General features: G+C 42.6%; 1 long non-coding RNA gene across 1 annotated transcript; it reads left to right on the forward strand.

Annotated features, from left to right (window-relative positions):
* The first annotated feature begins 1534 nt into the window (after positions 1-1534).
* On the forward strand, positions 1535-16192 carry LOC122739777. Its single transcript, XR_006354677.1, has 3 exons — positions 1535-1644; positions 1738-1918; positions 15739-16192. It is a non-coding gene; the product is annotated as an uncharacterized LOC122739777 (long non-coding RNA).
* Positions 16193-25835: the final 9643 nt, after the last annotated feature.

Consider the following 25835-nt stretch of genomic DNA (forward strand, 5'->3'; position numbering starts at 1 on the left):
AGATCTCTTTGGGGTCAATCACAGTCATTATAATTTGAAACATTCTGTTTCAGTTGTGTTATTGTTTCCATTTATATTATTAAAAATTGTTGGGGGCAGCTAGGTGGCACAGTGGATAGAGCACAGGCCCTGTATTCAGGACGACCTGAGTTCAAATCCTGACCTCAGACACTTAACACTTATTAGCTGTGTGACCCTGGGCAAGTCACTTAACCCCAATTGCCCCACCCCCCAAAAAAAATTGTTGTATGGCTGTTTTCAAGATCTGGCTCACTTCACTTTGTATCATTTAATACAAGTTTTCCCATGCTTTTCTGTATTCATAATATTCATAATTTCTTATACACAAATATAATTTGTTACCTAACAACAGGTATCTATTTTGTTTCCAATTTTTTGAGACTACAAAGGAAAAGTGTTATCACATGCATATAAGACTTTTCTTTTTATTATTAACCTCTTTGGGGAATATGATCAACAAGGGAGTTTCTGGGTAAAAATATGGACATTTCAATCACTTTCTTTGAATAATTCCAGAATGGTTGGATGAATTCACAGTACCACCAAAGAGCATTTTGATGCCTATCTTTTCACAACCTTGCCAACATTAACTATTCTCCTCTTTTGTCAGCTATACTAATTTTCTGGTGTGAGGTCAAAGCTCGGAGTTGTTTTGACTTGCGCTCATTATTAATGATCTGGCTCATTCTTTAATATGCTTGTTAATAATTTGCAACTTTTGAAAATTGTTCATCATATCTTTGAACCACTTATTACAAATAACTTTCATTATATATTTCTTTAAGTTGCCTATATATGTTAGGTATCAGACCCCTATCTGAGATATTTGATATATTTTTCCCAGTCGACCACTTCCTTTCTTATTCTAGTTGCATCAATTTTGTTCATGCAAAATATTTTTAATTTGCTGTATTTTAAATTATTTTATCCTCTTTAATCACCTCTATCCCTTATTTGGTTAAGAATTCACTCCCTAGTAATAGGTGTCAGAAGTATTTGATCTAATTCTCTACTAATTTTTTAATGGCATGACCTTTAATATTCATGTTTAATATTCATGTTATATAAGTTTAGCATGTTCAAGTGGAAAAGGGTCTCAGTCTAGCTCCTTCATTTTGCAGGATTACTATTCTCATTTAGAGTTGGTAATTAGACTGAATTAAAACAAACAAATGGCTAGAAACCAAAGCAAATTTTACTTCAGGGATTTCATGTCTGTATTATAATTTAACTTCTGTTTCATTTCCCTCTTTTGAAAGCGTGGCCCTCACCAGCTCTTCCTGGGAAGCTAAGTGGACTTCGAATGTAGCTGCAGACAAGGTACCACAGACTCAGGTGGGTCCCTATATTGCTATTTTTATTACTCCATTTCTATCAACTAAGGCTAAAGTTGAATTTTGAAAGGGGAAAAAAAAGCTGGTATGTGGAAGCTGGAGGTTGGGAGGGGGAAACAGGAAGAGAAGTGTCAAGGAACCTATTTCTATTTCCAAAGATTATTCTCCCCACCACCACCGCCACCGCTGCCACCATCACCCGCATCTCCCCTCCCCCATTGGAAATCAATGCTGAAATTCACAATCTCTGGAGCTATTCAGTGCTGGGCGCTTGGATGTCAGGAGGGAGGTGAGGAAGAAGCTTCTGTTAGACCTTTGCTTGTCGCCTAACTTTTCTTTTCCTCTTCTTCATCACCCTCTTCTTCTTTTTTTTTTCCTGAAGAAATGTTGTCCCAGGGAGTGTCTGACTAGTTCTGCAGCTTGGCAAAAAAGCCAGACGTTACCTCATAGCTGTGGCCAGACAGCCTATTTCTATGCCAAACAACCGATGCACTAGCGCAGCGCAGTGCCTGCCTGATTAGCCCTTCTGCCGCTTTCTAGAGGCCTGGAGTGTTTTGTTCAAGGTGGGCTGCTGAGTGGGTACTCTGTGTTCTTTTTGTGCAAATGAGCCGGGGTTGGAGGGGGGGGACGCAGAGGGAGCGGGGACCTCAGAGAGGGCCAAGCCGGGGGCTGGCTGGGGGGCTGCGGGCTGCGGGCAGCGGGGAACAATAGAGGAAGGTTACATTAAAATTCGACACTCATGGGATTGTTGGAAAACAGTATCCGTTTGAGCTGAGCTGTTCCGAACCACACTGGGGGGCTCCCAGCCCTCAAGGGGCGGGGGCTGAGGGTCAGAACAGGCATGAGGGGAAAACACAAGGACCATGATGCTGGACAGGGCCAGGCCAAATTAAATGCCTAATTGTTCCCCTTTCTTTAAGGCCAGGGCACCTTTGATTTCAGCTCAGAATCATCAATTCATCAGCATCTTGAGGGAGGGCGGCAGTGGGGGGGGGACTAGGAAGAGGGGGAGAAAGGGGTTGGGAAGGGGGAGGAGTGTTTGCCAACACAGAGAGAGACCACGTCCCATTTTTCTTTTTTCTTTTCCCCTGTAATTGATTTACTCGCTTTTATCTGGAGCTCTGTTCAGTTCCTCTAGGGTGGAGTGTTTGGGGTTTTTTTCCTCCCTCCAAATAGGATCTTGGGATTTAGAGGTGGAAGGGTCTTAGAGGTAACCATCATGATGATGATGATGATATAAGGTTGGCATAACATACCCTTTACCTGTTATCTCATTTGACCTTCACAGTAACCTTGTAAAACAAGAACACTCTAGTCTGCCATCTTATAGATGAGGAAACTGAGTCACTTAAAAGTTTAAGTGATTTGTCAAACTCTAGTAAGTTTCTGAGGGAGGATTTGGACTCCTGTTTTCCTGACTCCAGTCCAGCGCTCTCCATCCCCCTGAATTTACAGAAGAGGAAAGAATTGGGTTGTGTTAAACCAGGTCTGTTTCATTTGCCCTTATGATTCAGGGTCTTAGGATCACAGGTTTCAAGATAGACCACAAAGACAATATAATTATATAATTATAATAATAATTTGTATAGCACATACAGATTTATAAGACATTTTACACATATTATTTCACTTAAGCCTCACAACAACCCTGGAAAGTAGGTGTTATCATTATCTCCATCGTACAGCTGGGGAAATTGAGGTAATAGCAATTAAGTGACTTTCCCAAGTTCATAAAGTTGGTATCTGAAGCATTATTTGAATCCGGGTCTTACTGAATTTTGAACCTAATACTCTGACCACTACCCTCCTAGCTACCTCTAGTTCAATCGCCTTATTTTACAGATGAGAAAACTGAGGCCCAGAAAGGATGAATAGCTCACATAAGGTCACACAAGTAACAAGTGGCAGAGCCTGGATTTGAACCTAGATCGTCTCACTCCAAATGCAATGCAATTCCTCTTCGGAGGACAGGTTGAAAAGCCATTCACTGTGTACTGGTTGGGCAAGACTCAGAGACCAGGCTCTGGACAGAGGTTATACCAACATCTATCACCTCAGCTCTGACCTTTAACCTATAATGCTCCCAGCTGACCTAGTCCCTGGGATGAAAGAGAAATTAATCAGTCCTCAGGGAAAGTGCCAGATGCATGGGAAGATTTTTTTTAAAAGAGTAACACCTCAGATTTGTAGTCCTTTCCTCCTTCAGGGGCTTCTGGGCCCTTCAACTTCATACTAGGATCTTGGCAAGTATTGCTAATAATTTTGGACATGGAGAGAACTTTGGCCTCAGAGGAAGGGACTTAGATCATAAAATCCTAGAATGTTAGACCTGGAAGAGGCCCTAGAACATAACATGTTTGGATTGGAAGGGACCTTAGAGCTCATCCAGCCAAACCTTTTCATTTCACAGATCAGAACATTGAGGCTAACCACAGAATGGAAGTCACATGACCCATAACAAAAACCCAAGACTATAGACTTAAAATTAAGGCTCTTCTCATTGGACAACATCAACCCTCACTTTGTCCTTAGAAAAAACAAACAACTAGCTATGGCACAACTATTTTTAATCTGATGAGTGTTGGAAGTAACCTAGGCACATATTTTGAAGCAATACTAAGAACACTTGGTACCTCTGACTTCAATGTCTGATGAAACATACTTTCCCCCACCCCACACCCAACTACATTTAGACTGTTCCTAGCATAGAACTGTGTACATATTAAGAATTAAACAGGGGCAGGTAGGTAGCACAGTGGATAAAGCACTAGCCCTGGATTTAGGAGTACCTGAGTTCAAATCCGGCCTCAGACACTTAACACTTACTAGCTGTGTGACCCTGGGCAAGTCACTTAACCCTCATTGCCCCGGAAAAAAAAAAAAGAATTAAACAATGAATGAATGAATGTCTTGGGGGCAAGAAATTAGTATGTTCAGACAAGTGTCAGTATTCTGGACAAACTAAACCCAAGACTACCTTCCAATGAACATGAATCATTTAATAAACAATTTTTTCTTGAGCACCTGTCATATACACCCCTCTGTGTTAGGTACACAGTAGTAGTAATATTTTGACTGAACAAGTATTCCCATTTTGCAGATGAGGAAACCAAAGGCCAAAGTGGCTAAGTGACTTGTCCAACCTAGTTAGTAGCAGAACTATGATTAGAACCCAGGTTTCCTGATTCCTTGTCTTAGACATATTTCATCTGAAGCTGAATATAAATAGTTTATATTTGAGGGTTCCCTGGGGTTTAAGGCAGTCAACATCACTTAGTGTATCTTAGTGTATTTTATGGGCTTTATCACTTGGGGACTTTACTCAGCCCCCTAAGATTTATCCAGTGGAAGTTAATACACCAAGTTGCCAATGTCATAGGGTCAAATGGGACCATAGATTTAGAACGGGCCAGGACTGAAGAGAACATCTAGTACAATTCCTCTCTCCGTTCTCATCCCACTTTCCCAGACGAGGAGGCTGAGGCCCAAAAGTGTCAGGTGACTTGCCCAGCATTACACAGGTAGTTAGTGACAGAACTGAGATTTCAACCCAGGTTAAGTGATTCCAAATTCAGCACCATGTCCATTATCCTTCATCGTTTGGTCGGATTACAGATCTTGTAGAAGAGACCTCAGAGGCATTTAATCAACCACCTCCATTTTCATTGATGAAGAAACTAAGCAAGGTTGTGCTGATAAATCTTTAACAATTGATTCACTGGGGCAGGGGAGTTATGTTCAACATACTTTGAAGATTAATATGTATTACATTTTCTCCATCACTATTTTTGGGGGGAGGGCAGAGCAATGAGGGTTAAGTGACTTGCCCAAGGTCACAGAAATGGTAGTGGTACCAGATCCTCTGACCCCTCTGAATCCATTGTTCTTTTTCCTGTGCCAATGGACCTCTTCTATAATTCAACAACACAAAACAAAAATGTATGTGCTTCATCTCTATGTACTATGCTTGGTGATAGAGTGGGTGGTTGAAGAAGGAGGCTATTAGATATAAAGGTGAATATAACGGTCTCTACCCTGTCAGAATTAGTGATAGTGGTGAGGATGGTGGTATTTTTGATAAAGCAAAAGTATACATACAGTGAAGATTTGGTGTGATGGATGGAGAACTGAACCGGGAGTCAGGAGCCTGGGTTGGGTTCCCAGGTCAAGGCACTAATTTGCCATATAACCTGGTACAAGTCATGTTCCTCCCCCTGCCTCAGTTCTTCCATCTGTAAAATGAAGGGTTTGAGATCGTTGATCTTTAAGCTCCTTCAAGTTCTGATATTCTGTGATCTACGCTTTACATACATTTTTAAAAATAGATGAAAGCAGTCAACCCACTGAGCTTTCTTTGCCATCAGCTCTTACTCCAGGAGATATCACAATAACACAGTAAATTAATTTGACCTAAAATCATTCTTTGCTTCAAGCAATAGATAGCTGACTCTTGGTTACCTTTTTGCCATTTGGGTTCCATAAATACCATCTTGCTGCATATCATCCAATGAGGTCATTCCTCAGGGGTCTCTCTTAAATCCAGGAGGATTGTTACTAAAGGTAACAATCAAATGGTGCTCTAGTCAAACAACGACTCAATCAAGAAGCAATTAGTAAATAGCTTCTGTGTGGCAAGGACCATGCTGGGCACCAGGGAGACAAAGACTAAAACAGCTCTTCCCCTCAGGGAGCTTACCTTCTATCAGGGGAAGACACACACACACACACATGCACACATCTGTGTGTGTGTGTTTTATATATACTGTATATTTTCAGACCCATAATATGTGCATATACTATGTATACCTATATGTGCATGCATGCATACATACACACACATATATATGTATACACAAATGAAAAGGCTATTATTAAGTGCTTACTATGTGAAAAAGCTCTGGACTAAGTGCTAGGGTTACAAAGAGTGAAGTAAGACAGTCCTTGCTCTCAAGGAGCTCACATTCTAATGGGGAAGACAACACATATGGAAGGTTTTACCTGTAAGTCAGATGGAAAGGTCCCATGGTCCTTAGGGTGTAGTGGCAAAGTAAATGCTAATACCTCTTCTTTACTGCCATCTCTACTGATAAAAATTATATCAGTTTCTGATGTTGAACTATTTGAAAGCACCAAGGACTTTGGGGGCAAGAACTCTCTTTTCCAGGTTTTCAGTAGTTATGGCCCAAGCATCTGAAGGACCTATTATTGCCAGGTGGAATCTCCACGGGGGGGGGGGGGGGGGGGGAGGGTGTTTCCCAGGATGATGGCCATCTCTCCCCAAAGGTGCCCAGCTGCTTCATCCAGGCTAAAGTGCCTGCCCCATGGGCAGGAGTTGGCTGACAACTGAGGATGGCTAGCTCCCTCTTCAGAGGAATTACTTCCTCAGATGATAATGACTTTGAGGACTGGGTTAGAAGTTAAGCTGGGGACAGCTAGGTGGCGCAGTGGATAAAGCACCAGCCCTGGATTCAGGAGTACCTGAGTTCAAATCTGGCCTCAGACACTTGACACTTACTAGCTGAGTGACCCTGGGCAAGTCACTTAACACTCATTTCCCCACCAAAAAAAAGGAAAAAAAGAAGTAAAGCTGGTGGTTTAGGGGTGCTGCCATTCCTAGGGATCTTGTCTGTATATAATTATACATATCCATTTATATATGTGTGTATTCATACATGTGTGTATATGCATGTAAACACATAAAAAGAATGCAAGGGGAGGGGGCAGCTAGGTGGCACAATGGATAGAGCACCAGCCCTGGATTCAGGAGAACCTGAGTTCAAATCTGACCTCAGACACTTAACACTTACTAGCTGTGTGACCCTGGGCAAGTCATTTAACCCCAATTGCCTCACTAAAAAAAAAAAGAATACAAGGTAATTTGGGCTGTGCAACTCACCGCCATGCCACCTATCCATCCAATGAAATCATGGAATATTGAAAAGAATGCTGGATGCAAAGGGTCCAGGTTCAGTTCTTCCTCCTTGCTAACTGGGTGACCTTGGGCAATATACTCACCCTCCCTGGGCATCAGTTTCCAATTCGGTAAACAAAGGGAGTTGAACTAGATAAACTCTTAGTTCCCTCCCAACACTAGACTACCTACAGTCCAGTTTCTATGATCAGCTATTGTGGGGAGACAAAGAGCTCTGAGTTTTTCTATGAAAAACTTTGGGTTAGGGATGTGTGAAAAATAAAAAAACCATAACTACGTGATTGGATGAACCATAGCTTTGCTGTGGTCCACACTTTGCCCTGATTATAGACCCCACCTGAAATCTTGTGGGCCTTAGGCCCTTGTTAGCTAGACAAATATACATCTTGAAATAACAAAGCATAATAATGGTAGGATTCTAGAGTGTCTCAGCTCCACCACAGCCTTCAAGCAAAATAGCTCTTAGCCTAGACCTCTGGACTTCACCCAGTGCTCGAGATGGGGCCCAGAAGGGACACTCATGGAGTTCTGCCACCCCCAGGCAAAATGAACTGAGGTGGCCCCAAGGACCTTTAGAGGAAAGCAGGTCAACTGCCTGAATCATACCAAAAACTTCCATCAACAGGCCTTGTGTTTTCCTGCCTCAGTTCCTTTGAAGAAATGGTTCGTCTTGCCAGGGATTTCATTCCTACCTTCCTTATACCAGCTCACCCTCTTCTACCTGTTCTGAAAGGACTAATCTGGAAGCTTCTACATGAAGCCTTCCTGTGTCTCTTTAGCTCATAGTGTCTTGGCCTGGAGGCAGCACGATATTCTTATCTTTTTGTATGAGTCATGGACCCCTTTGGCAGGCTGGTGAAACCTAGGGACCCCTTCTTGGAATAATGTTTTTTAAATGCATAAAACAAAATACATAGGATTACAATCAATTATGTTAAAATATAGTTACAAAAATACATTTTTAAGTTCACATACCCGATTAAGAACCCCTGAAGCGTCAAAAAATCACTGGAGAATAACCTGTCTCAAATCTCAGCTCTGTTATTCAACAACCTCTCTGTGTCTCAGTTTCCTCATTTGTAAAGTGTGGTGGTTGGCCTCAATAGGCTCCAAGATTCCTCTGAGCTCTAAGTCTCTGATCCTTTCTAGCTCTAAAGTTTTATGACCGATGTGATACTATGGAAAGAGCATTATTGGATTTGGAGTCAGAAGACCTGAGTTTGACTCCTGAGTCTACCATTTACCAGCTTTGTGACCTAGAGCTCTCTGGACTTTAATATCCTCATCTGTAAAATGAAAGGGTTGGACAAGATAGCTTCCAAGGTGTCTTCCAGGCCTAGAGGTAGAATTCTATCTATGATCTCGTCCTCTGCTGACCTCAGAGCCCTTATTGTCAACACCTCTAATTTGGTGATTAGTCACACACTGCCTTGTGTCAGCTCTTGTATTGTGTTGGTATTTGAGGCTTGTCTTATTATTCACATGTTCGCATATATGTGTCCTGTCTCGCCGACTAAATTATTAGCTCCTTAAAGTCCAAGATCACCTATAATACAGTCTAATCCAGCACAACACAGTTCTTCATACCCAGGAGTCACAATATATAGATAGAGAGGCAGTATCCCATGATGAATGTGCTGGACCTGGGAGGCTGGAGACCTGCCGTCAGGTGCCACCTCACACACTTACAATCTCATGTGACCACAGGCAAATGGCTGAACCCTCATGGCGTTGGTCTGCTTGTCTATAAAATGAAGATGATAATACATGCACCACTCACTTTACAGAAGTGTTATGAGGGAAACCCTTTGGAGACCTTAAAGCAATGGGGCAAATATGAGATTATGTCTGTTGATTGAGACCTTCTGCTTAGCTTGTTAAATCGAGCCACTCGCCTTGTATTCTGTCGGTGTCAAGGCACAGAGAGACTGGTATAAGGGGCAGAAAGGGAAAGTGCCTGGCTAGTAGTGCTTCTGGGCCAGCTGTTCAGGGGGTGAGGGAATGGTGACCATGGAGAAACTGAATCTCTGAGTCTAATAATCTTTGAGCAATCTCTATAGTCAAAACAAAATAAAATAAACATTTATTAAGCACTTACTATGTGCTGGGCACTGTGCTAAACTGAACGTAGTGTGGGATGCCTCTGTGTGTGTGTGTGTGTGTGTGTGTGTGTGTGTGTGTATAACCACGGGCCTCTTTTCAACTACATTACAGACTATCAGAGCTAGAAGGGATCTCAGTGCATAGAATGTTAAAATTGGGGGGACCCCAGGACACAGGTATATCTAAAACAGAGGGAACTTCAAAGATAGAATGTTAGAAAAGGAAGATACTTCATAGGCTTCTAGTTCACTCTCCTCATTTGTATAGATAAGGAAACTGAGGCTAGAGAGGTTGTACAAATATTATTCTCATTTGGACTGATGAGGGTTAGGGAAGATGTAGGAAGGGAATACTTAACCTGAAGTTACCTCTATGGACAATAAAGAAGACCAGTACCTTCTGCCTTCTGGTTTTATGTTCAAGTGGATTTAAGGGAGAAAGTAATGAATGACTTCCCCAAACCTGTCAAAGGGCTAGCATAAAGCAATTGCCTGGCTCCTGAGTCAGTCCTTCCTGACAGAGGACCCAGGAAGAAGCTTGAGGTGGAGCCCTGTAACTGAGGCCTTAACCCTGTCAACCTCATTAGACTGGAAGTTAACTCAGGCCTCAGGCCTCCCTTCGGGCCTCTTCATGCTCTCCCCTCAGAACTCTCCTCCTGTCTATTACCTCATAAGGAAGGGTGGCAGCTGCCTTAAACCTAAGAAAACATCACATCCCTCTTCGGGGAGATGTTAGGAAAAGATTTATGGGTCTGAGAGAATAGGGGAACTCCAGTAGGGCAGCAGAGCTTTGTCATTATGGTCTGAGGCCAGGGAGGTAAAGCAGAAATGGAGAGATTTGACAGGCCACCTGGGCAGAAAACTCACAGCTGGACTGAAAAATAACTGCAAATCACACAGCCACCTACAGCAGAAGAAAGGAAGAAAGGAAAGCAAATGTTTGATGATGGTGGTGGTGGTGGTGAAGCCTAAAACCAGCAGGTTTGGCTTTGTATTCTTTCATGCAGAAAAAGCTAGGCTGGAAGTATCTTTTCAGGCCCATTTTATTTTTTTTAAATAAATTTTTATTGATTTCCTTTTTTCAGAGTGTCTAGTGGATAAAGAGCTGGCCTCAAAGCCAGAATGACCTGGGTTTAAGCCCTACCTCTGACACACACACACTGGCTGAGTGATCCAGGGCAAGTCACTTAACCTCTCAATGCTCTGGGTCAAAGGTGTCAGACATGCAGCCTGCACACTCCCGAGTGTAAACCAAGCAGATTAAAATGTAATTGGGAAATGTTTAACAAAATGAATCAAAATATAATAGAATATAGATAATGTTACTATGTGGTTTTCTAAGTCAACATGCAGCAGCAGGGATCTTTATATGTAGTCCAGTGAATTACATTTCTGCTTGAGTTTGACACTACTTCTCTAGGCAATTCTTTGAAACTATAAATTGTAGAGAAGGTACCGACCTGCATTGGTAGAGTTTGGATTGAGTTGGGATTGAATTGAGTTTCCTCACCCAGGAGTTAACTATCCAAATATAGTGACTACAAGTCCCTATCTACATTTTCAACTATATCCCTCCTTCACCCCCTCCCAGAGATTCATCCCTTAATAAAGAATAAAGGGGGGAGGGGTAGTTTAACAATATTGGTAAAGTCTGAAGTTATATCCAGTCTATTTTTAAATGCAAAATAATAAAAACACATAGGACTACATAGGAAATCAATTATATTGAAATGTCATTATAAAAAAAATAAAGTTCATGGACTCTGGTTTAATAACCAGTGATGTAGACCAACCTTTCATTTTACATATGAGGGAATTGAGGCACACTGAATGGAAGGTCTTCCCAAGGTCACACAGCTAAAAAGCAGCAAAGGTCAAAGGTTAAACCCAGGTCCTTGGTTATGACTCCAAGTTCAATGTTCTTTCTACTCTATCAGGCTCAGATTAATGAATTCCAGATGCACAGGAAAGAAGGAAAGGGGGGGTGGAGATTGAGAGATTATGGGCTATTCAAAGGGTAATAGATGTGTCCAAACCCTCAAGAGTACAGTCTCTGCCCAGCTGGTCCAAATTAAAGCCCAGAGAGCCTTGGCACCTGCCTTTAATTTAGACCTTTCCAAATTAAAGGATAACAGAAGGATGGAGATGGCCCATGTTGTCAAACCCACTAGGATAGGTATAAAAGAAGCCTACTAAGTGAATTGCCTTTCTCCACTGAAGTCCTTCTGCTACTTCATTGTGGTATGGAGGTGATACTGCTTTCTTAAAGATTCTGCCAGGGAGTAGCAATCATGATCTCAGACAAGGCAAAAGCAAAAATAGACCTAATTGAAAGAGATAATCAGGGAAATTGCATTTTGTGAAAAGGTACCATAGACAATGAAGTAATATCAAATAAAATATAATAAATTTCTTGATAAAGGCCTCATTTCTCAGATATATAGAGAACTCAATCAAATTTATAAAAATAATAGCCATTCTCCAATTGATAAATGGTCAAATGATATGAACAGGCAGCTTTCAGAAGAAGAAATCAAAGCTATCCATAGTTATATGACAAAATGCTCTAAGTCACTATTGATTAGAGAAAGGTAAATTAAAACAACTCTGAGGGACTGCCTCACACCTATCAGAAATGACAAATACTGGAGGGGAAATAGATAAACTAATGGACTGTTGGTAGAGTTCTGAACTGGTCCAAACATTCTGGAGAACAATTTGGAACTATGCCTGAAGGGCCTTAAAATTGTGCATACCCTTTGACCCAGAAATACCACTAACCAAGTCTGTACTCCACAGAGATCAAAGGAAAAGGGAAAGGAGATATGCGAACAAAATATTTATAGAAGCTTTTTTGTGGTGGCAAAGAATTGGAAATTGAGGGGATGCTCATCAATTGGGAAATGGCTGAACAAGCTGTAACACATGATTTTCTTCCTTTTTTTTGTGAGGCAATTGGGGTTAAGTGACTTGCCCAGGGTCACACAGTTAGTAAGTGTCAAGGGTGTGAGGCCGGATTTGAACTCAGGTACTCCTGAATCCAGGGCCAGTGCTCTATCCACTGTGCCACCTAGCTGCCCCCTTTTTTGGGTTTGTTTGTTTTTATAGTGAGGCAGTTGGGGTTAAGTGACTTGCCCAGGGTCACACAGCTAGTGAGTATTAAGTGTCTGAGGCCGGATTTGAACTCAGGTCCTCCTGACTCCAGGGCTGGTGCTCTATCCACTACGCCATCTAGCTGCCCCTTGTAACACATGATTTTGATGGAGGCACTACTTTGCTATAAAGAAATGAGGAATGGTGGTGGTTTTAGAAGAACATGGCAAGAACTATATGAACAGATGCAAAGTGAAGTGAGAAGAACTTGGAGATCATTGGACACAGTAGCAGCAAAACTATAATGATGATCATTGTGAAAATGTGAAAGACTTAGCTACTCTGATCAATATAAAGATCCAAGACAATTCCAAAGAACTCATGATGAAAAAATGCTATCCACCTTGGAGAGAGACTGATGAACTCTGAGTTTAAATAGAGTATAATTTTATTTTTTGCAACATGACTAACATAGAAATATTTTTACATGATTTCACATATATAATTGATGGGGAAAGGGGAGGGGGAGGGAGAGAATCTGGAACTCAAAATGCTAATAAATAAATAAATAAACTTTTTAAAAGCTAAAGACTCTGCCAGGAGAACACAAGCTCTGGCAAATTATAAAGGCTTCTACCCAAGGATAACCCCACCTAGTCTGTCATCTGAGGATCAGCCTAGCTATTTTCAAGAAGACTCATCACCAAACTGGGCACAGGGTGATCTATTTTTTAGCCACAGAAACCCTTAGTCAGTCTAAGACAGAGTTGGAATCTGCGCAGGTGGAGGAAGGATGCACACTGTCCTAGTGGTAGAAGACCATTCCCTGGGGCAACTTGTCAGCTCCTCCCTGGACCTAGATGAGGGTGTCAGGAAAAAGACTTCTGCCTGGTGATGGTGATTTCAGAGGATGGAAACTGACTGGGTGTGGTCCAGGAAGTATTGCTCTCAACAGCTAGTTTGTGAAGTAGAGGAGGAGAGGGAAAGGGAGCTGTGACTCAGTGGTTCTGCAAGAGGCTGGAGTCCACGTGTCCTTCCGGAGAGATCTGACTGGGAGTGTCAGGAGCTTTGCAGCACAATAAGGACAGCCTGTCAGTGCTGGAAGCAATAGGCCCTTTTGTTTGGGGTGTTTAAGGGAAAGCCACAAAGGGAAAGTCATGAAGTTTAACAGGAAATACCCAAGGGAGCCTGTGTCAGGGACACAATGTGATATTGCTTAAAAAAAATACATTAGAGTCAGAGCACCTGGATTCAAATCCAGGCTATGACCCTAGACAAATCCTTTATCCTCTTCAGACCTCAGTTTTCTCATCTCTAAAATGAAAAGTTGGATTTGATAATCTCAAAAGCCCCTTCCAAACTTAAACCTATATAATTCTATGACAACAAAGAAAGTGTATTAAGGTAGCCCACTGACATCTGCCTTTGACAGTGAAGCCAAGACTAATACCTCCAAATTTAGGTAGCCTGCCAACCAACTCCCACTAGTTCTGGGATGGACACTTCCAAAGTGGAGCTGGAAAGATGAAGGGAAGTGCTACAAACAGGGATGCCCTCAGGAAGCCTCTAGAATGATGGTCTTCATGCCACAGCATGAAGAATTCCCTGATGGCCCAAGGAGGATCTGCTCCCAGGACTTGGCCTATGTCTATATCAAGCCCTAAAGGGACTCCTGGGGTCATGTTTCAGGGAAGTTCCTGGGTTAGAGCAGCTTGCTCAGCTCAGGGGTCATGGGAACTTCTGAATCAGACTTCCTCCAGTGTTTCATAGAAAAGGAAGCATTCCTCTCAAGTAAATCTGTTCAGTTTAGAACAGAGTGGGGAAGCACCAGATAGTATTGGGATGCTATGGCTAGAGTGCTGAACTTGGAATTAGGAAGACCTGGGTTCAATTCCTACTTCAGATACATACTAGCTAAGTGATCTTGGGCAAATGCATTCACCTCCCTGGGCCTCATTTGTCAAATGAGGGAGTTGGATTTAATGACCTCTTAAGGTCCTTTCTAGCTCAAAATTATGAGCCTATGGACCTTAAAGTTTCCAGATATTAAAAATCCAGAAATGGGATTGGTGAAAAGAGAGCAGGGAAGGCAAGAGAGGCTGTTTTAAAAAAGAAGAAGAAGCAGTATAGGAGAAAGGGGGATCAGGCAGGAAGAGAGGACATGGTTAGGGAATAGCCAGTTAGACAGAAAAAAAAAGACTAGATCAGGAAAAAAACAAACGAACAAAAGCAAAACAGCAGAGATTCTTCCATACTGTAACAGGGAGCTTGGGAAAAAGAGAGTCAAAATGAATGGGTCAAGAAAGGATTCTAGGTGGAGGAGAGAGAAATTAATGGTGAGTCCTAGTGCATGTCCCACTTGAGCCCTGGCTGTGAAAGTGACCTGGGGCCTCTTGCCCCAGCTCCCTCAGCCATTAGAACAGCAGGAGAGATCAGGGGTTGAGAGGCTGTTAATCTGGTCGACATCACTTATGTAAATCATGGAGCTGAGCTCCTCCTAGTCTGGTTTGGGTACAGAGTGACCCAGGGCACAGGGTGTGTGCGGCTGGGACAGTTGTATGACGCACACACAGATGAAATCACCGATCCTTGAAGGATTCAAGCAGCGCCTGGTCTTGGATTGCTCAAATCGATGGGCAGACAGTACACAGGTGGGCAGCCCAGAGCAAGTTATTATATTTTCAATTCAGCAAACATTTCTTAAGTGCTTCCTCTCTGTGGGTCTCTGTACGGCATGATGGGGGAGAGCGGAGAATGCAAAAACAAAAAAATGAAACAGACCATGCCCTCAAGGACCTTATTTTCTGGAGAGTGGGGAAGTGAGGTGGGGGTAGGATATAAAATGTATACAAGTATATAAATACAAAGTTTATAATCATTTCAAGAGGGAGTAAGTATAATAGGGAAGAAGGGGCTGAGAAGAGAATTAGGAAAGTCTTCCAGTAAGAGATAGCACCTGAGCTACTAATTCTACTTGGCAGAAATGAAAAAGGAGTACATTCCACAAATGGGGAAGAATTATGCAAAGGGGCAGGAGATGGAAGTGATGTGTACCTAGTTGACTGATTTGGCTGGAATGGAGAATGTGTGCAGAAAAGTAGTATGAAATAAGCCCATATGCTCCAGAATTAGGGATCCCACCAGAGACACCAACTTTACTAAACCAACATAGACTCTTCAAGCTGGGGAGGAAAAAAAAGGGAAGTATTTGAGTAAGTCTCTCCCTTGTTTACTTTTGTTTTCCCCAACTTCTCAGGGCTTCATCATTTAGCCTTGAGGGAATACTTTCAACTGAGGACTAACTTGATACTGACCAAATATTTGAGGAAGAGGGCAAGAAACCAAAAGAAGCCGCCATGTTTCTATTTAATCCGATCGTCTTGGTCACAAGAAGTCTAAAAAATGGAGCAAATCAAAAGAACAGATGGCAATGCCTTGCAAACTCTTTCTCTCTGTCAATACACATTTTTGAGAAACACCAGCTTTTTTCTAAAATTTGAAGAATGCTCGATTTTCTTCTAGGACACAAATGTTATGCTGATGGGCCTCCATTTGTCCCAAGAGCCCCACAGGGGTTGAAGTGTTCACAAAGAGCCTGGTGGACAGGAAGACTCGTGACAGTGTCTGTCTTGAAACCCTTAACGATCATTCATGTCTATAGTGAGTGAGTTGGATATTTATGGGCCTTTCCAGCTGATAAGAAATCAATAAAATGCTTTATGGACCCTACTCCACTTCCTTATTATTCTTTTGCTTTGTCTTCAGTTGGGATTATTTTATTCCAACCTATTGGTCCACAGTACAAGCTATACTGACCTCTGACTTATAAAGGGCAACATTTCAAGCAAGGATATGCAAAAAATGTCCAGTGTTACAAGTAGGAGCTCCTGAACAATCACTATTTAATCATCTCCAATTGCTAACTGGCTTACACTGTATGCTCTTCCTGAATGGATCCTGTAATCATTTCCTTTTATTGGATGTTAGTGATGTTTTCTGGGAAATATATACCCAATTGAAAAGGAGAAAGGTTAAAGGGAGTCATTTGCATATGGTGAGAGAAGGCAGCTTTCTATGAGCCTCAGTGCATAGAAAACACACTCCCCATCTTGGTGTGGGCTCAGTGTTGGAGATGAGTAAAGGAGAAAGACGATTGCAACTCAAAGGTCATGAAACAATGCCTTCTAAAGCCAGGTGGAGCAAAGATGGTACTCAACTGGAAGATAGGAATTCTTTTCCTAAAGGACAGTTTATAAGATTATAGATTTAAAGCTGGAAGCACCCTTGAGGAAAATCTAATTCAACCCCTTCATTTTATAGATGAGGAAACTGAGGCACAGAAAGAGTAATCGACTGGCCCAAAGTAACACAAGGTAGAGGAAGGACTTCAATCCAGGTCCTCTCCCTCCCACTCCAATCGAAATTTTTAAATGGTCCCATTCAATTCAATAAACATGTATTTATTGAGCATCTACTATGAGCCCAGTGCTATGCTATGGGATACAGAGAAGCAAATAGAAAATAGAGTCCATGGCCTAATTGAAACATAGAATCTGGGGAAGCTAGGTAGTGCACTGGATAAAGCACCAGCCCTGGAGTCAGGAGGACCTGAGTTCAAATCCAGCCTCAGACACTTGATACTTACTAGCTGTGTGACCCTGGGCAAGTCACTTAACCCTCAATGCGCCCCCTCCCCCCAAAAAAGGGAAAAAAACAACATAGACTCTGTGATTAGAGAAACAAGTTAATTAATGTACATGAAAGGATAAGGACTGGACCCAGATTACATAATGGATAGAACTATGGACCTGGAATCAGGAAAGCCTGAATATTATCCCTATAATAAGAACAGCACCTACCTCCTGGTTTTGTTGTGAGGATCAAATGAGTTAATGTTTGTAAAGTGCTTTACAAGCCTATAATATAGCTGTAATATAATAAACACCAGCCATCATCATCATCATTATATTTTTATTGTTATCTATTACTATATTATGTTATTGTTATTGTTATTATAGAATTTCAGAGTTAGAAGGGACCTTAGCAGTCATCTAGTCTAACCCACAGCAGGTATCTCTTCTGCTACATACCCAAAACAGGCCTGGAAGTCATCTAGTAAAGGGATAATTTACAACCTCCCCAGGCAGCTCACTCTACTTTCAGAGAGCTCTAATTTGTTAGAAAGTTTTTTCTTAAGTTGAGCTCCTTACCTCCCAGTAACTTCTTTCTGGTTTTGTTTTTTGGGTTTTTTTTGGTGGGGCAATGAGGGTTAAGCGACCTGCCCAGGGTCACACAGCTAGTAAGTGTCAAGTGTCTGAGGCCGGATTTGAACTCAGGTACTCCTGAATCCAGGGCCAGTGCTTTATCCACTGCACCACCTAACTGCCCTCCCAATAACTTTTACTCATTGTTGCTGGTTCTGCCATCCCGGCCGTCCCTTCCCTGGGTATTCCTTGTGCCGGGCCTTCACTCCATTCTTACCACCAAATCATAGAATGCCTAGCTTTTTTCTTTTTAAAAAATTTATTGTTTCCCTGGCTTTTTTCAAGACACAGTTCAAGTACTAGCTTCTACATGAAGTGTTTCCTGATCCCCCAGCATTTTTTATATACCTTTATTTAAACATCTCTCCCTATAGAATGTAAGGTCCTCTAGGGTAGTGCTCTATCCACTGTGCTACCTAGGTCCCATCTTTACCCCTTCACATACATTAAGTTATTTTAACATCACAGTGATCCTGCAAGGTAGCCAGGGCAAATATTATTATTCATATTTTACAGATGAGGAAATGGAAGCTCAGACACCAGCCCAGGGTCACTCAGCTAGTAAAGATCAGAGGCAGGATTCAAACACAGGTTTCTCTGACTTCAGGTCTAGTCCCCTAGCTCCTGGCACTTAACCCAAAAGCCATTTCCTTTGACCCATTTCTGGCTCTCCTTCTGTCCAGGATCAAGTCTGTCCCCTTTACATCTAACAGAAAACCTGTAGTCTTGTTTCTTATTCTCTGGCTTGTGGATTTCCCATAAAAACAATCATGCATGCACAGAAACCGGGAAGAGAAACACTCAGGTCCACCACGTCTCTTGAATGATTCATTCACTTGGAGAATCCTGAAGAACAGTGTCAATTCCAGACATTAGTATGCAAATTTTAGTCTCTGAGTTCCCAACTCGTGAATGGAAACTAGAGAGTGATTTGGCAAGAATTACTGTGTTTGCAGCTTGTAGGGTTCCCCCTGCCCCAATTTAATGAGAGTAGCTTGGCTATAGACTAGACTCATTAGTCTTCTTGAAGGTCAGTAAACTACCAACATTGTACCCTTAGAATAGACTGATTAATGGAGCAGATTAACAGGGCAATTAGATAGTGAAGTGGATGGAGTATGGGACGCAAGAGTCAGGAAGACCTGAGTGAAAATCCTGCCTCCACAGCTTACTAGCTGTGGGCAAGTCAGTTAACCTCTTTGGGCCTCAGTTTCCACATATGTAAAATGAAATTGACAATGGTTCCTACCTCATTGTTGTTGTGAGAATCAAATGAGTATGGAAAGCATATTGCAAACTTTAAAGCACCATGTATAAAACCAGCTCTCATTATTATTCAAAACACTGGGCAAGAAGGGACCTTAGAGATTGGTTACCCTAACCTCTTCATTTTATGGATAAAGGAACTGAAGGCCAGAGAGGGCAAGTCATCCAAGTAGTTGGTAACCAAACACAGCCAATCACCCTACTAGTGACCACCCTTACCCTTCACCAGGACTACTGCAATAGCCTTCTAAGTGGTCTGCCTGACTCAAGTCTCTCCCCACTCCAATCCATCCTCCATGCAGATGCCAAGGCAATTTTTCTAAGTCACAGGGTCTGACTATGTCACACATCTCTACCCTCTCTCTATTTCAGTGAATTCCCCTGGCTTCCTGTTATCTCTGGGATGAAATAGAAACTGATTTGTTCTGCATTTAAAACCCTCTTCCTAACCTTTTGTCCTTCTTCTCCTTCCCCTCCTCTATGCATTATATGTTCCAAAAACACTGACCTCCCTGAGGTTCCTCATAAATCTCTCATCTCCATCCATGCCTTTGTACCAACTGGTCCCCACACCCAGATTGTTCCTCTTCCTCATCTCCATTTCTCAGTGTTCCTGAGCTCCTTCTAGACTCAGCCCTAAATCTCAAGTCTAGGTCACCTTTCCTGTTTATCCCCTCCTCCAGTGCCTTCTCGTAGATCACCTTTCCTCTATTCCATGTAACTTTTCTGTACATGTTGATTCCCCTATTAAACTGTAAGCTCCTTGAGGGCAGGGCTATTTTTGCCTTTCTTTGCATCCCCATCACTTAGCACAGAGCCTCACACATAACCAGTGCCTAATAAATGTTTCCTAAATTGCCTTGACTCGAGTTGATCTTTGTGTTACTCTGTTATGCCACTGAAAAGGTCTCAATCATAGGCATGAGCTCAGAGAAGCCATATTCTTTTTTTTTTTTTGAGGCAATTGGGGTTAAGTGACTTGCCCAGGGTCACACAGCTAGTAAGTGTTAAATGTCTGAGGCCGGATTTGAACTCAGGACCTCCTGACTGCAGAGCCGGTGCTCTATCCACTGCGCCACCTAGCTGCCCCCGAGAAGCCATATTCTTGAGAAGGGAGTGGTGGCAACAAGTTCTAGCCAATCAAAAGAGAGAACTGAACCAGCTGGTCTCTAAGGTCTCTTGGTAACTTTAACATCCTGTGTTATTGTGGCCCAAAGTTCCTCTCAGCTTTAGTGCCCTGTGGTTCTGTGACCCAACAGAAAATCTTACCAATGCTACATACATACATAAACATCTTAGAGGGGCATTGTTTGTTTGCAAAGCTTTTAGAGTTTCTACCCCACTAAACAATTTTTTTTTTTGGCTGATGGTATCCTTAAGGGGATCCAGACAGATGGATACAGAGACAGAGACAGAGAAAGAGAAAGGGAAAAAAGAGAGACAGAGACAGAGAAAAAGAGAAAAACAGAGACAAAGAGAGAGGGAAGGAGGGAGAGAGATAGAGAATAAGAAAGAGACAGAGAGGGGGATAGACAGAGAGAGAGCACGATGGAGAAAAGGAGGGGGGTGGAAGAGGGGGGAGAAGGGGAGAGGGAGATAGAGACAGAGAAAGAAGAGGGGCAGAAAAGGAGAAAGAGGAAGGAGAGGGAAAAAAAAGGAGAGAGACAGAGACAGAGAAGGAAAGGAGAAGAAACAGAGGCAGACTGAGACAGATCATTTGTTAAGCATTTACTTATTATGTGCCAAACACTGTGTGCTTAAGGATACAGACACAAGCAAGTCTAGCTGCATGGTTTGGAGATGGCTAAGAAGGCACAGTGGAGGCCCCATTCTAGGCAAGAAAAGATGAAAGCAATCCTACCAGACCCAGGCACCCCAGCATCTAAGCCCCAGGTTCAAGTGGGAGAGGATGAGGACAGTGGCTAGAGCTAAGGGGTGGAGAGGGTGGCTCAAACAATACAGAATGAAGATGTCCATGACTCATGACCTCATCTTGACCCAGAGGATAGGACAGCACAGGCTGGGCCTCTGGAAGTCTTGGCTATCAGCTTTCCTTTTTCCTATCTCTTGCTCCCACTCTCCTTCCTGTTCCCTGCCACACCAGACAAATGGTGTCACTGTTCTCTCTGCAGTTGGAGTTGATAACTGTGTCCTCCAACAGAGCCAGAGGGCTGATTTAATATGTGAACTAAGCACAATACGCCATCTCCATTCCCCTGGACCCAAAAGCTCATAGCTGACAATTGCAGCAGGACTGAGCTGAAGTGTTTGGCCAGTTGTCTGTGGGGGCAGGGATGTGGGCCAAGGGGCTGGGGGTGAGGATGTGCTAGAATTTTTATTTAAAGTGGCGAGGAGAAGGTGGGATAAAGGAGAAGGGAAAAGAGCGGGGAACGCAGGGGAAATTAGACTTTTTGTATGTGCAGTTACAGAATTACTCCCCGACTTGTTCTCACTGCTGACAGCATCAATCAATAGAGTAGAGTCTGCCCACTAAATAAAGATACTGGCTTTGTGTAAAATTGGACCAGACGAACAGACAGCATATTGTAAGGGCACTGCCACCTCGGAGGAAGAGACTGAGACGTCTGGAGAGAGAGTTCTTGGCCCCAGTCATTGTGTTGTCTGCATTATAGCAAGTGGAGGGGCAACAGGAAACCAAGCTGGCCCAGGCTTAATCCCAACCCCCAGGGTCTGAATTCCTTAGAACTCCAGGGACTGAGCCCCACAGTCCTTGGTTTCTGAAGCCAGGGAGGTGGGCCGAGAAAGAAAGGGTGCTTATTATATTGGATCTGGGGAATGTTTGCCTAACAAAATGCCGGGTGGGCGTTTGTAGGTGAAGTGAGGCATTGAGGATTGTAAAGCCTATGGAGGGAGAAAGACATGGATCTAAGCTCAACTGAGCCCTGGAGGGCATGGAAATTTTTAACAAGGGTCCAGTTGCTCGCAAACTCCCAACACATTTCTTTCTTTAAAAAAAAAAGTTTTATCAGTTCTTTTCTTGTGCTTTTTAAAAAATATAACTTTTTCCCAACAACAGCCAGCCCCAAGCCAAACCCTCCTTTGTAACAAAGGAGGAGAATTAAGCAAACCAAATTGTCACATTGACCGTGCCTGACCACATACGCCTATTCAAAGCCTGTGGTCACCATCTCTCTGCCAAGAAAAGGAGTGTATCTTTCATCATCAGTCCTCTGGGGTCAAAGTTGATCATCACCTTGATCTGCATCAGGATGTCATTTAGTGTTTTCCTTAATATTGTCAGGGTGATTTCCTGTCTGAGTTTCTTGATTCTGTCTGCTTCACTCTGGATAGGTTCATAAAAACCGTACCATATTTCTCCAAATTCCTCATATTCATCATTTTTATGGCACAATAATATTCCATTTCATCCATATACCACAATATGATAAGCCATTCCCCAAGAGATGGTTCACCCTTCTTTGAAAAATGGACTGTTTCAGATAAGATGCCCTATTTCTGTTTTTCTTTGTCTATTAGAACATTCATGTTTGTTGATGTTTAAGTTCGTAGTACAAAAAAAAAAAACCCTAAAATACTAGTGTCAGACCATTCCCCTAAAAAAGGTGGGGAGAGAGGGTGGCTACGAATATCTGTGTAGGAAACAGCTATACTGCTTGAATCTTCTTTTGGCCAAAGCAGACCCTTACATTGAGATGATAACAAAATTATAAAAAATCAGTGGGGGGCATCTAGGTGGCACAGTGGCCCTGGATTCAGGAGGACCTGAGTTCAAATCTGGCCTCAGACACTTGACACTTACTAGCTGTGTGGCCCTGGGCAAGTCACTTAACCCTCATTGCCCTACAAAAAACAAACAAAAAATAAATCATTGGATTAATAAAAATAAATCAATGGATTCAGAACTAGCAGAGATCTTAGAAGGAAAAAAGAGAATTCTCTGTTTAAAAAATTTACAGAGGAAGAAACTGAGGACATAGAGAGAAATGACACCAAAAGTCATACAAGACTTGAACCTAGGTCATCTGTTTCAGGAACCATGCTCCTTACATTCCATTTTGGATAAAATCTGGGCTGCAAGCTTTAGACACTCATCTTCTCCCTAGAAAAAGTAACCTTAGAAGTCAAAGAAAGAGAGTTACAGGGTTGTGTAAATATGCCCTTAGTGGATATTTTATTCAACACTGGGATAACAATTCTGTCTTGAAAGAGACCTCTTCTATCTTGGAGACCAACAGTCCCAAGGTGCTCTGATGCTCTGATGAGATTAACTGCAGAGAAACATCCCCATCAATCAATCAATAAACATATATGAATTGCCAGTTGGTACAGCTAGGAGTCACAGTGGATAGAGCATTGGGCTTGGATTCAGGAAGATTCATCTTCATGAGTCCAAATCTAGCCTTAGATGCCGACTAGCTGTGTGATCCTGAGCAAGTCACTTAACCCTGTTTACCTCAGCTGGAGAAGGAAATGGTGAACTACTCCAATATCTTTGCCAAGAAAACCCTGAATGGGGGGGGGGGGCGGGGTCAGACACGACTGAACAACAAAGCATGTCAGGCACTGTACTAAGAACAGGAGATAAAAAAAGAGGCAAAAGATAGTCCCTGCACTCAAGGAACTTACAATCTAGAAGGAAAGACAACATGCAAACAGATATATACAAAGTAAGCTATGTACAGGATAAACAGGAAACAAAGGAGGAAAAGCACTGGAATTTTTAGGGGTTAGGGAAGGATTCCTGTAGAATGTGGGGTTTTACTGTGACTTAAAAGCCAGGGAGGTCAATTGTCAGAGCTAGCTATGGAGGGCAGCCAGAGAAACTACCCAGATCTGAGAGATGGAGGGACATGTTTGGGAACCAGTCAAGAGGCCAGTATCACTGGATCAAAGACTCTGTGGTAGGGAGTAAGGTGTAAGAATGGAAAGGACATTAGTCTAAGAAGGGCTTTGAATACCAAACACAACATTTTGTATTTGTTCCTAGAGGTAATAAGAGTGTATTGAGTTGGAGGGCCTGTGGTGTGTGACATGATTGGCACTACACTTTAGGAAAATGACTTCAGTTGCTGAATGGGGATTGTATTAAAGTGGGGAGACTTGAGGCAGGTATTGCAGTAATCAAGGTGTGAGGTAATGAGGGTCTGCACTAGAGTGGTGGCAGTGTCAGATAGAGAAGTCGGCTTATTTGAGAGATGTTGGAAAGGTGAAATGGACAGGCCTTGGTAACAGCTTGGATATACGGAGTGAGAGATAGTGAGGAGTCCAGGATGACTCCTAGATTTTGAGCCTGTGGACTGGGAGGATGATGCTGTCCTCTAAAATAACAGGGAAGGGTGGGTGTGTTAGGGGGAAAGATAATCTATTTTTGAGCTTAAGATGGCTACTGGACATTCAGCTCAATTTCTGAAAAGCAACTGGATAAATGAGATTGGAGGTCAGAAGAAAGAATGGGGGAGGAAAGGTATATTTGAAAATCATCCGCATAGAGATGGTAATTAAATCCATGGGAGCTGATGAAGTCACCAAGTGAAGTGGTATAGAGGGAGAAGAGAAGAGGACTCAGGTCAGAACGTTGAGGGATACCTCTGGTTGGAGGACTTGATCTGGGTGAGGATCCAGCAAAGGAGACTGAGGAGAGAAAAGATAGGTAGGAGGAAATCCAGGAGAGAATGGTGTCCTGAAAACCCAGAAAAATGAGAGTATCAAGGAAGAAAAAATTATCAAGTGTCAAAGGCTACAGAGAGGTCAAGGAGAATGAGGATTGAGGTCATGTAACTGGTAGCAGAGGTGAGGGTCCAACCTCAGTCCACTGAATCCAAATCTACTGAGCCCTCTTTTTCCTCACACACTGTGTCTGATCTTTACTAATCACACTGTTTTCACTCAAAGAGTAACCTGAATTATAGAGAGCTTCATCTTGGTTTCCCCATTACCCCTCAGAGAACTTGGGGGGGGGTCTGTGCTGGTTTGGGGCTATTATGTGTGTTCAGTCTGACAATCCTCAGGAAGCTAGACAGTCAGACATCTAAAAGGGAGATGGGTGGCGAAAGCTGGGGTGGTTCACTTGATGCCAGCCACTGAGCTGCTATCTCTGCTGATGGTTCATGGAGCATATGCCAAAAGTCCTGGCATGGGCCTCTGTCCAATATTTTGGGTGCAGCAGTGCCCTCCAGGCTAAGAAACTATCATTTCCCTTTACCTGCCACCATTATTGGCATCAGATTCCCTGCTTGATTATAGTTTGTTAAGGATAGGAACCAGCTCTTACTTTTCTTTATAACTCTCCCAGAATGGATCCCAAGACCTAGCACAAGCACAGCAGGGAGAGAGTGTTTAAAAGAAAAAAAGATGTCCCAAAAGTCTTAGTTCAGTTTTAAGCTTTAAAAGCTTCACATTCCCTGTATGATAGGAATTGCCCTTGACCTGGAGTCTGGAAACCTGGATATAGCACATATCTATCAATCAGTCAGTCGAGGGGACAGAGAGAGAGAGAGAGAGAGAGAGAGAGAGAGCGCAAAGTGAATATATTTTTTGAACCAGACCTATAATTTCACTGGCATGAAGTACTTCCTCCAGAAGTGACAATCAGCACTTGCAATCCATCAATCAACATTGACTAAGTGCCTACTATGTCACAGACACTCTGCTAAGCCCCGGGGATACAAACAAGAGTTCAAAAACAATTGCTGCCTTCCAAGAACTTACAATCTAATGGTGGGAAGTGGGGGGGGGCGGGGTGAGGGGAGAGAAACAAACATACAAATATATACAAGACAAGTTAGATGCGGTATAAATGGGAAATAATTAACAGAGGGAAGGAAATGGTATTAAGAGGGGT

The sequence above is a fragment of the Dromiciops gliroides genome, chromosome 2, assembly GCF_019393635.1.
Source record: "Dromiciops gliroides isolate mDroGli1 chromosome 2, mDroGli1.pri, whole genome shotgun sequence".
NCBI lineage: Eukaryota > Metazoa > Chordata > Mammalia > Microbiotheria > Microbiotheriidae > Dromiciops > Dromiciops gliroides.